General features: G+C 41.3%; 1 long non-coding RNA gene across 1 annotated transcript; it reads right to left on the bottom strand.

Annotated features, from left to right (window-relative positions):
- Window positions 1-2,375: 2,375 nt before the first annotated feature.
- On the bottom strand, window positions 2,376-9,528 carry LOC108167251 (uncharacterized). The gene is made up of 3 exons (XR_001777602.1): window positions 9,445-9,528; window positions 2,842-2,981; window positions 2,376-2,584 (listed from the first exon to the last, which is right to left on the bottom strand). It is a non-coding gene; the product is annotated as an uncharacterized LOC108167251 (long non-coding RNA).
- Window positions 9,529-11,734: the final 2,206 nt, after the last annotated feature.

Genomic DNA, 11,734 nt, shown 5'->3' with positions numbered 1-11,734 from the left:
AAAGCTTATAATCTAACGATTTAAATAAAGCTGTCAACATTAACCTCAGACTCTAAATTACACCCAGAATTCAGGTTTACTTCAGCCATAAAGACCAACATTACATCGGTCCACATCATTGTTTCTGTTTTCCAGCTCCGTTTGTTCAAAGGTGTTCTTGCTCCACTGACATCACTGGTTTTGGGGCAGCTACAGCTGAGGTTTGTTCAGCCAGTTTTTCAGCTCAGATATTGGCAGGTTTCCTGTCGCCCTCCTGAGAGCCAAGGCCACTAAGCTTATTTGTGGACCCTTCGTTTTAGCAGCACAACAGCGGCGGCGACTCGCAGCCCTTTGCAGAGCCGAACACTTCTGCAGCCGAGGCTCTGTTATGAATTATGTTGTCTAAACTGCCTCACCTCTGACATTTTCTTTTCTTTAATCCTCACAAAGAAAAGTACCGTCGCTCATTTTCTTGGAGCAGTCTTCGTACAGTAATAACCATAATTAACATGCCATTGTTGGTTATTTGGGTTTGATTGCCATGGCAACTGATTCACCTAAGCTCGCTGAAGGAGGCTGCTCTCCAGACCCCTAAGCCTCGGCACAGCAAATCTACGCGAACGGGAGGGAGAATAAAGGAGAAAGAATGCGTGGAGGAGGGAGAGAGTGTGACAGATTGCAGAGTGAGTCAAAAAAAAAGGAGGGAGAAAGAGGGAGGGAGCAAAAGCATATCAAAAAGGGAATGCTGGCGGATATAACAAGGAACAAGGCGAAGGCTTTTATGCTTGATTCATGGTGATTAAAGAAGATGTTGCCTTCAGGGTGCCACTGATCTTCCTGCACCATGAAGAAAAGAGAGAAGTATGGAGGATCGCCGATATAAATCACATTAAATAAGGATGAGCTTATTATTAAAGATCAGATGTGCGAATGCTCTGTAAACTATTAGAAGCGGTGGGCAAACTGTTGCTTATAGCGAAAGAGATGAAGACTGATATGAAGATCAAGTCCAAAACCAGCAGGCTGACTTTTAAAATGTGTGGCAAACATTTGATTTCTTTGTTTTCTCTTTTAACTTTTACCCATTTATTAATAAGTCAAAGAAAATAGATGCCAAAGCATTTTATCACCTGGGTTCAGTCAAATAAAGGACCAAACTAACCTCTACTGAAAACAACGTGGATTTTATCTAATTTAATATTAGAAAATAGTCAAAATAAAATACAAATATCCTTTTCTGCCCTGAGTTTACCAGCAGAAAGTTGGCAAATGGAACCATGTTAGTTATTAAAAACGTTACCGTTTCCAGATAAGAGGAAATGTGGAACTGAGAGGGATTATTAAAAATGTACAACATGTTTGTGCAGAGAAAATAGCAACAATATTTACAGGAACATTTTGTAAAAACTGTAAATACCAGCAATGTTGTAAATGTCAACCTGACATTAAAAACAGGTTAAAATTGCATCAAAGTTCTGTACAAAATGAAAACACAATAAAATAAATTGATTAAAAGAAGAACAGAAATAAAACAACAGAGAAGTTACAGCATCAGGCCTCAATTAAACTCCAACGAATAAAAATAAGCTTTAAGAAGTGATTTAAAATGACTGAGTGAGTTTATTGGGACATTCCTGGTTGGAGCTGCTGGTAGGAAGGATCTGTGATCACGCTCCTTTGTGCACCCAGGATGCAGCAGTCTGTGTCCAAAGCCTTCAAGTTATTATAGTTACTGGATCTTCAGATGATCTTTTTGATTTAAAAATGGAAAATTCTGATGTACAAAATAAATGGAAAACAAAAGGATTATAATTACCCTCCATTAATTGAGTGTTTAACTGCAACTGCACAAATCAGGAACAGAATAACAACGTATAGGAAGGTGTTTACATTCAGTTATTACTTACAGTACTAAAGGACGCTGCTATATAGTACTGAATTTATTCATCTAACGTACAAAGAAGCAAAATCCTTGGAGTTTTCTGTTCTTCTCATGTATTTGTGGGCTCTCTGTAGCCGTCTAATGACATGACTGTTAGGCTAGCTGGTCGCTCCAAAGGTACAGGCGTGTGTGTGTGTGCATGTGCATGTGTGTGTGTGTGTGCGTGTGTGCGTGTGTGTGTGTGTGTGTGTGTGTGTGTGTGTGTGTGCTGGTGGACTGAGTCATATCAGCGTGTTTCCTGGACTCTGTGGCAGCAGAAAGTCATTAACATCATGACTGAGTTTGGTGGAATAAAATAGAATATTTGAGTACAAAATCAAACATTTTGAAATAGTTTGATTACTTTCCTAACAATTTCATATCAGACCTTCATAAAACAGACTCATCAGTTGGCAAAATTTCAAATAATGAAACAAATAATAGATGCAAAACAAACTCACATTAGCATCGGCGCCGCTCCAAACTCCTGAGAGCCGTCGCTTCTTAAATCAGAGCTCGGTTCCTGATTTACTCCCTAATCTTGACATGAGAAGCATTTAGACGGGATGTTGACGTGTTCAGCAGTTTCCAGGATTGGTGTTACAGTGGATCTAGATTTATGCTGCTGATGAATAGCTACCAGTATCAAAGTTTCTCCAGCAGTTACTCATTCATTGTCAGCCTCTGTAGGAAGGGATAAAGCAACGACTCAGATGTACACAAAGTGTTTTATTCTCTGTTACACAATCTGCCTGTGACATTAAGTGGAGGCTCCAGGATTCGGTTTGGCTTTAAAACTTAAATCAAGCCTCTCCAAAGTGCAGCTTTCTTGAAACACCTTAAAGATCAGAGCTGAATGTATGGAGTTGCAAAGAAAAGCCCTGGATTGGCTTTAAAACCTGCTGACAGGTGAATTTATTTAAATTTTCAATCAGCGTTACCTTTTCCAGTTCCCTCTGCGGTGCAGCTTAACGCTTCTGTTCACATTACTTTCCCGTTTGGTTGCCATGGTATTGTTGTTGTTTTTTTCTTTCACAGCGCTGCATGTTTTAGCCTGTTGGCAACTGAAGAGTTGTTTTCACTTCAAGGATGATAAAAAGACATTCAGGTGGTTAATTTTCTGCAGCAGAATCAGGTGTGTCTCTAATCGTCTCCTGCTGCTCTGCACATCCTCTGAACTCAGGAAAACAGAGAGGAGTAAACCGGACTGTCTGCAGAGCACAGGGCACAAACATCACTTCTTACAATAACCTGAATGAATTTCACTTTTAGCACTGAGACAAAAACGGGTTGTAAAAAATCTAATTGTGCGTTTAAATCAGAGGAGAACCGGCGTCTCATAAATGCAGCTAAATAAATGGAAATATCACACAGAATGTTAGAAATTTGTTTGCATAATCGTCCGTATTTTTCCCCTGAACAGTAATTACATCTCTCGCAGTTCTTGGTCACTTTTATCGTAAAACAAATCCCTTCGGACGGCTTCCTGGCAGTGGCCTCTGTAAATCAAATCCGATTGCAAATTGTTTGTCTGGCTTCCGCTGGTCAAAACTGATTTTACTCGACTGCTGCATCGCAAACACAAGGACAGGCAAAGTGATGTGACAGCGACGTTCCCGCAGAATGCCGCGAGTAAATAAATTGATGGTCCTTGGGTTGCTTGTGTGAGTAAGAGCCGGTCAGCTGTTTGTTTCCATCTCTGCATTCATGTCTGAGCCCTGCAGCTGCCAGGAGACTCAGGCGGCCTGCAGGACTTTGTGAATAAATCATAAACTCCCTGATCAGTCCGAGGCGAACGTTTATCTCAGAAGAATCGGAAGAGAGAGCAACACACACATCTAATCACACTCCAAACACACACACAGCCCCTCCCCCCGCTGCTCTCTGTGCACTTTATCCTCTCAAATCTGTTCCTACTTGCTAATTCTCTGCTTCACACATGCAAGATCTCTCTGGCCTTGATGCATGCCCGTCTCCAGTACATTCGCCCCCTCCAGCTCATTTTACTGGAAGTCCTCCAACGAGGCGGCTTGTATATGCACCAACAACAATGGGTGGCGGTGGGGGTTGCTCCAAAGTGCCATAAACAGGATATAGCATGCGCTTTATCACACAGTGATGTGCAGAAGTCAGCAAGGTCTGCAGGTTCAGCGTAAATGTGCTTCTTGTTTCCAGCACACCTTTACACCCTGCACAGCTTTTAAAGCTCGTTGCTTCCAGCCATCCTGATCTACATTCTTCTTTTATCGCAGAGGGAAAAAAATCTGTCATGTTCTGAAGGAAACATGCAACAATTTGATACTAACCAACTGTCTTCTGTTAAAACGGTCAGTAATTTGTTACCTAAATGAATCAGAATAATGAGGCTTGTTTGTCAGATTAAAAGAAAATTACAGCCTATAAGATGGCATTAAATGTTCTCCATTAAGTCCACATCTCTGAATTACTGTTTTTATTGTAATTTTCTTATTGGCCTGATTGTTTTCTAATCATAAATGTTATGTTTTCTTCAGCTTTAAGTGGAAAATGATCCTTCTTAACAGAAACAAAGGCTTGAAAACGTCATTCTGGTGTAAAAACCCTGGATGATACATTTCATTTACTGAATTTACTGAAATAAATGTGCTTTTCTGTAATATTGTAATTTATAATGAGGTATTGTTTGTAAAAGAGACCAACATATTTTTAGCCAAAAATCCCAGAGATGATTTGACTCACGTCAAAGTCAAGCTGTAAAAATAAAAGCATGCAGGCGATTTTCAGCGTCTTCAGTCTGTTCTGATATGACTTGTTGATTATTTTAATATGAGTCACTCAGCTTAGAGTGAGATTTACAACTTGGTTTACAGAAAATGCTTGCTAACATCTCTGTCTGCACTCCCAAGTCTTTCTTGACTAAATGTTGACCTAAATGTCAGACTTCATTCAAATCAATGCCATGTTGGCTACATGTAGCACATTTTCATAAAAATGTTGCATCAGTATTACCTGGTGTTGTTGTTGTGCATCACTAAACTCACTCCCCAGTGACTCCCAGGATGCTGCGGACATGTTGACCCGACCAGAGGTTCTGCAGGTCCTGCTCAATGTTCCCTCATCATGTAAGACATGTAGCTTCACGTTCTGACAAAATGTCCTCTACGTTGGTCAAAGCAGTAGAAATATGTCTGCCTTGCTACACAGATGAACTCTGTAATAAAGTCTTTCTGTATTTAATAGGATAACTTATTTTAAGTGGTAGAAGATCTTCTGCATTTTCAGTCTGTTCTGATATGACTTGTTGATAAATTGATTCATTTTAGTGTAATTCCAGCTAATCATGTGCAGATGAAACAGAAAAAGTCACAAGTTCAGCACTTCATTTCGAACATAAAAATCTAATTCGTATGTCACCATCATCCAAAGTTATAGTGATAACTCATTGTTTATTGATTTGTATCCATATTTTTACATTGAACAAGCATGAGATTGACTGAATGTGTCAAGAATTAAAATCAAAACTATAATTATTTTAGGCTGATTCAGTTTCATGTACTTGTTTCTAGAAACATTGATACATATTTTAATTTATAGATATCTTGTATTTTCATTGTGTAACTTTGTAAATTGAAAGTTTTACGTAACGACCAGGTTTCGCTAAGACTGTTTTTTATTTTAGAGGTTAATTACTCTGTAGATAAAAGTCGTATAAATAAAATTAAAAAGTTAACATTTACTGCTCGTCTCTTCCAAGATGCTGCAATATCTCAGCCAAATGACCTCAGAGACGCTCACAAGCATTTCGTGAAGAATGAACAAAAGTTTTGGTTCTGTAAAAGGAAACCCAGATTAATTACATCAACCTCGTAAAGCACTAGCTGCACTAGCAGGTCCAGAAGGGACAGACGGTCATCTCTTTCCCCAGTGACTCTCCTTCATGACATCCCAGAGATTCCCAGACTAGAAAAACCACGCAGTGTCTCCGGTCTGATCTGGGTCCGCCCCAGGGTCTCCCTTTGGAGGAGCTTCATGGGGACGAGCCTGGGAGGCATCCTGATCAGATGCTTCAGCCACTTGAGCTGCCGTCACTGAAACGAAGAGCAGTGGCTCCTTTTTAAACTCATCCAGCTCAGTCACTCTGCAGAGGAAGCTGCTCACATCCAGGATCCAGATATCAGGTACAGGCGTAAAGGTGGGAACCAGAAATCTGTAGGTTTGCTTTTTCTTTATTAACCACAACAGATTAAAGCAACATTTAATCTGGAAATGATCCGTCGCACCATCAGTCATGGACTAAACTAGAGCCGCATCGTCTGCTTCACTTTCCCAGATCAGTCAGCAAAACCAAAATCTGGTTTGGTCCCAATGAGCCACCGTAACGGAGTCTAACTCACACCGTGAGGGAGCTCAGTGACTTAAAATGACTTTGGCTTAAAATGATGCAAATCTTTCAGAGCCTTTCGAATCCAATTTTTAAGATCACAATTTGATTCAGAAACCAGTTTATCTTTTCAAAAATTGTTTTGAATGTAGAAACTGAGTTCAGTTATCTGACAGACAGGAAGAAAAGAGTGTAAACAAGCAGAACATTTAGTTTCCATACTGTATCAATTCCATCAGTTTATAATTAAACAAAAACAGGTTTGTTCATAAAATTATGTGCCTTAAATTACCAGCATTAGCTTAGCTTAGCTTAGCTTAGCTTAGCTTAGCTGCCTGGCTTTTTCCTAAATGAAAAACATTTAAAAATGATTAAAACCACACACAGTGGGCGAGTGGAGGAGCAGCAAAGACGTATGACTTGAAACTGATTTTTGAGCATTTTGAATTGATTCAAAATGTCCAGAACTGATAATTATGATTCTTTATTAAATACATTTTTTTCTGCACCTCCATTGCGTAGAAAAGGACAAGATGGCCGACAGAAGGATCACTGGTACCCCAGTTTTTCGCCGACACCTTTTTATGCTTCTAATAAACCTCCTAAAAAGGTTCAGACGTTTTTAGGAATGTTATTGGGGGTTAGCCTTCGATTGGCAGGTAACTTCCTGTTCCACCGACAGAACCGTGATTCCCATGACGCCCTCTGGTGGCCGTTATAACAAACTGAATAATTTACATCTCCGTCGCTGGTCTGATTGACCAAATTACGTTCAGATCGCGTTGTTCTGTCTGGGTTCTGAACTGTGTGCATAGCTCTTTGCCAGTCTTTGTATTTACAGTTTAATATTCACTTCAGCAGTAAAATGCAGAAAAGAGCCTCCGCCCTGTTCTCCGTTTTTACCCTGAATCTCTCTCTAGATTTTAAGCGTTTCATGATTTAGCGATAAAAATACATCTACCTAGCATCCAGTGTTTCATGTTTTACGTTGTCGTCACTGAAACCATAAATACAACCAACTGCTTTCCCTCCCTGCAGCGACGCTGAAAGCTCGGTATTTATTAACGCGACTGTGCTGCGTAAGGGGGTTTGTCGAAAAACAAACTCTCTGCAGAGGCAGCTATCAGGTCGCAGTATATCTCGTTAATTTGTTCTTGCAATTAACAGCAACAGAAATGCATGCGTTGATTGAATCGGCTTTCCCCTCCTTCCAGCTGGAGGAGCAGCGTGTCTTTCTCTGAGCCCTTAATGGACCACAGGTCTGGATTTGTGTCTGTCAGGACGGATGAAGCATTTACTGATATTAATAGAGCTGACTAATCTTTTCATATGTAGATATGTTTATTTAAACATGAAACAAACAGCGTGAATTGCATTTCACAAACACCAGGTTGAATGAGGCCATGTTAATTTGTTGAGCTGCGCAATTAGGTGGAACAGAACGCTAATTTAATCTCTTCTCCGCTGGGAAATGATAATGCACAGAGCAGAGAAGCGTTGCAAAGGTAGACACCGCGCATTAATGCTTTCAAGTGATTTTTAATTATTTAGGTATTTTTTCTAACTGCGTTCTGCTGGGATTGTGACATGCAGTCTGAGACCAGAGGCGGCTCCATGACGCACGGATCATGACGGAGAAAATGGTCCGTAATCCCGACCACCCGGCTCTGTAGAGGAGGGAAGACTGGCCTGAAGCGACTGCCATTCAGACGGCTCTCTTTACAAAAGAGGTTGTGATGGAAAGATGAGAAATGGAGGACGGGGCTGAGCACATCAAGTTCATGTGACGTGACCTTGTCAGACAAATAGTTTTGATGATGGGGTTTAGTGCAGCACACCAAAACACCAGGGGGTCTTTGCAAATCAGGTGGTGATGAAAACCCTCCTGACTTAAAGTGCTTTTGAAAGCCAAGGCCAAAGGGTCAAAATACTGCAGCTAATATAATTAAACCAGGTTCACGCAGGTCCTGAGCCCCAGGCCTCGGGTCAGCCTCTCTTCCAGAGGAATGTCTCCATTCTGGGGCCAAAGGAGTAGAGTTATGGCTCCAGAAAGAACCCGCCCCTCCAGGCGTTCACGATGCAGTTTAACCCAGATACCAGGGGGTCTGGGAAGGGGAGAGAGGGAGCTCAGAGGCCCCTGTGCTGGGAGAGTAATGAGAGACAACATGGAGGAAGGTGTTTTCAAATGAAAACAGGGATGTGAGCCAATCCCAGCCAGGCGCTTCCATCGRATCCTGACCCTTCGGCCTGTGACCAGGCAGATTAGTCCCAGGGGCCTGGAGATGGACACGGACACTAAGCAGGGGGCCCGGCTTCTGTAGGGAAACGGGTCTCCAGGCTGGAACGCCAATCAGCCACATTTCACCAACATCTTACCGTTTCTTTTAAGCTGATTTTGTTACCCAATTGTAAAAGTCAGCATGAAAAACAAACGTACCTCTGCATTCGGTGTACTTCACTAGGAGATAATGGTGAAGCTTAGCCGCTTCTTCATTAATCATAAAACTGTTCAAATCAAAATTACGAACATAAATGTGCTTAGAAACAACCAATCAGAGCCAGAGGAAGGTCTCTGATGCCTTTCCTGGAAATCAGTGAAGGTTTTTCCATCACTGTTTGCTTTGGATGGGATATTTATGAAACAACGTCTCCCTTCTAATCCTTATCATATTGTTAAGATGTTGAGTTTCATGATGAGTGCAGTAAACTGTTTTGTGTTTTCTCCTGCAGAATTCGCTCAGATTACTTTTGTTGTTACTTTCCTGAATAAAATAAGGACATTTTAATTAAACTGTTTCTAATAAAAGATCCAGAATAGAGAGATACAAACAAATAACAATGAAATATTATCATTTAGCACTACCCTTCATCTGATTTCATCCTTCGGTTCCATCTTTCTGTTTTTTCCACATTTTCCAACACCTGCACAGAAATTGGTCTCCTTAAATCTCCCTCAGATGGTGAGAAAAGGAATCTTCTTCTGACAAATATCCCATTGATTTCCCATTCTTGACAGCGCTCCCCCCTCGGTGTCAGCCAGCATTGAGCAAAGCCCACCCAGTCAGCCATTTAAAGACAACAATGTTAATCTGTGTGAAATCTATCGATCGCATTAGAGCAATGTTTCTAGACCTTATCTTTCTTCCACAGAAGGTCTGGTTATGCAAAGCACATCTCCGATTACCTTTAACCTTTCATTCCTGATCTCCTGTTGGCCAACCTCTGCTTCCCCAGGAGACATCAGCTGGAGAAAAACACAACAGGTGGGTTTCTGCAGGAAATGGAAGAGATGAAGCAAACAAATAAAACCAGAAAACATGAAAACAATCTTGTCATAAATGTAGAAGTTGGGACATTTTGTAGGAGTTGGTTTGGTGTCAGGATTAAATGTTGATATCAACGTATATAAAAATCCATCCATCCATCCATCCATTTTCTTGCACCCTTGTCCCTTAGTGGGGTCAGGAGGGTTGTTGGTGCCTCTCCAGCTGGCGTTTCGGGCGAGAGGTGGGGTCACCCTGGACAGGTCGCCAGTCTGTCGKAGGGCACCACAGAGACACACACACACACACCTAGGGGCAATTTGGAGAGGCCAATTAACCTAACAGTCATGTTTTTGGACTGTGGGAGGAAACTGGAGTACCCGGAGAAAACCCACCATGCACAGGGAGAACATGCAAACTCCATGTAGAAAGACCCCAGGCTGGGAATCGAACCCAGAACCTTCTTGCTGCAAGGCAACAGCTCTACCAACTGTGCCACTGTGCAGACGTATATAAAAATCCTTTAATACCAAATAAATCCCAGCAGGAACTTTGCAAATAAAAAGTAACTCAAGGATTTTCTGATGGAATCAAAACATTTTACATTCAGGCCACAATCAAAGCCCTTCCTGAAGACTAATTGCACACAAAGAGCCTTATTAATTTTTTTAACTCATCTTGTAGCTTCGTCCAAACCTAATTGATGTCGCCCTGCGTGGGGCAGCAGCAGCTTTTAGATGGTCTGAAGTCTGTGAGTCTTTGCTGAGTGATTAAAGTGAAGCAAATGAGAGAGGAAGCAGCATCAAAGTCAGATTATAGGAACTAGCATAGCAACGCGCTAATATAATGGCTTTACTAAGCAGCCTGTCACTTTTGTCCAGACTGAATTATTTCCTTAATTATTTCACACATTGCCATTCTGGGGGGATTCCTCATTGTTCTGAGCAGCTTTGGGKKTTTTTCAACATGTTGAAAGACCAGATGGTCCAGAAATGGAAAAGCATTTATGTCGTCTTTTGTGTGCAAACAGTAAAAAAAATAAAATGAAATAAAGAAAAAATTACTTTTGTGCCTCATTTATGTTCCTCATATATGAACATGTTGCATATAAGCAATATCAAATGAATGCATTTTAATACAGCATTTTATTTTTTATATAGATTTTTTAAAATACAGCGTTAAAAATATTAATGATTGGGGCGGGGTTTATTTATAAAGACATAAGTGCTGTCCAATGGGCACACATCAACCAACCAATCACATGTCAATGATGAACTGTGATGTCATAGTTTTTCATCCAGACCACGTGGGTTTGCTGAAGCGCCTTTGCATATGCTAGGCTATTCGTATGCTAAGTAGAGTCGTTAACACCTCCCGCACCGCCCGCTCCCCCCCTCCAAGGATTCCGCAATCGACAGATTTCGACTCCCGTGAGTGAAAATGTAAACTGTCGATTGCTGCCGATATCTGTCGCTCACGAGCTGCGTACGCGTCAGAATACAGGGTCAAAAATCCCACTTTTCGTCCTGTGCGAATAGCTGACCTTCTGTGTGGAGAAGCTCAAACGTCTGGCTTTATTTCTACTTTTAAATAACCTTCTGTGATCATCAGCGATGTTTAAAGCCTGACGTCTTCCAGGCTGTTATCAGGATGCGTGTGACAAAGCCTGCTGGGTTTTGGTCCCATTTCAGTTTGAACTCAGTACTTTCCAGGTGAAAGTGTGATGGTTTCCTCCAGCAGTGGCAGCATTTAGGGGACCTGTTGGGAACCGGTGGACACTTTGAGTTTGGTCATGAAGAATTTAAAAGCAGGAAGGAGCATGTTGTGTATAGAAAATGGTCTCATTCTGGAAGGAGTAAATGTGCAGCTGCATCCTGATGCATCTCCAGAGAGCTGCGCCACGTCGCTGCAAGGAGCCATTTTGGAAAAGATTGGTTGTCATGTTGTTAGGAAGCAGGCACGTGCAGAGGAGGGGGATGGGGGGGCTTGAGCACCTGCCCTTTTTTTGCTCCTTGCCCCTAAGTGCCCCTTTGGTCAATTTTTATTTTTTTATTTTTTTGTAGTATTACTTTCTAAGCCCTATTCTGACACATAACATGTACTAAAATTATTATTTATTTATCTTTCTTTTTTTTTGTACAACATAATAAGCCCTCCGGTCACCTTGTTACCTTTGACCTTTTGCCCGTGACGCATGACGCAGTTGCCTCT

This window comes from Poecilia reticulata, linkage group LG2 (assembly GCF_000633615.1).
Source record: "Poecilia reticulata strain Guanapo linkage group LG2, Guppy_female_1.0+MT, whole genome shotgun sequence".
NCBI lineage: Eukaryota > Metazoa > Chordata > Actinopteri > Cyprinodontiformes > Poeciliidae > Poecilia > Poecilia reticulata.
The sequence above is the reverse complement of the archived record's forward strand: the minus strand, read 5'-3'. Positions and strand labels throughout refer to the sequence as shown.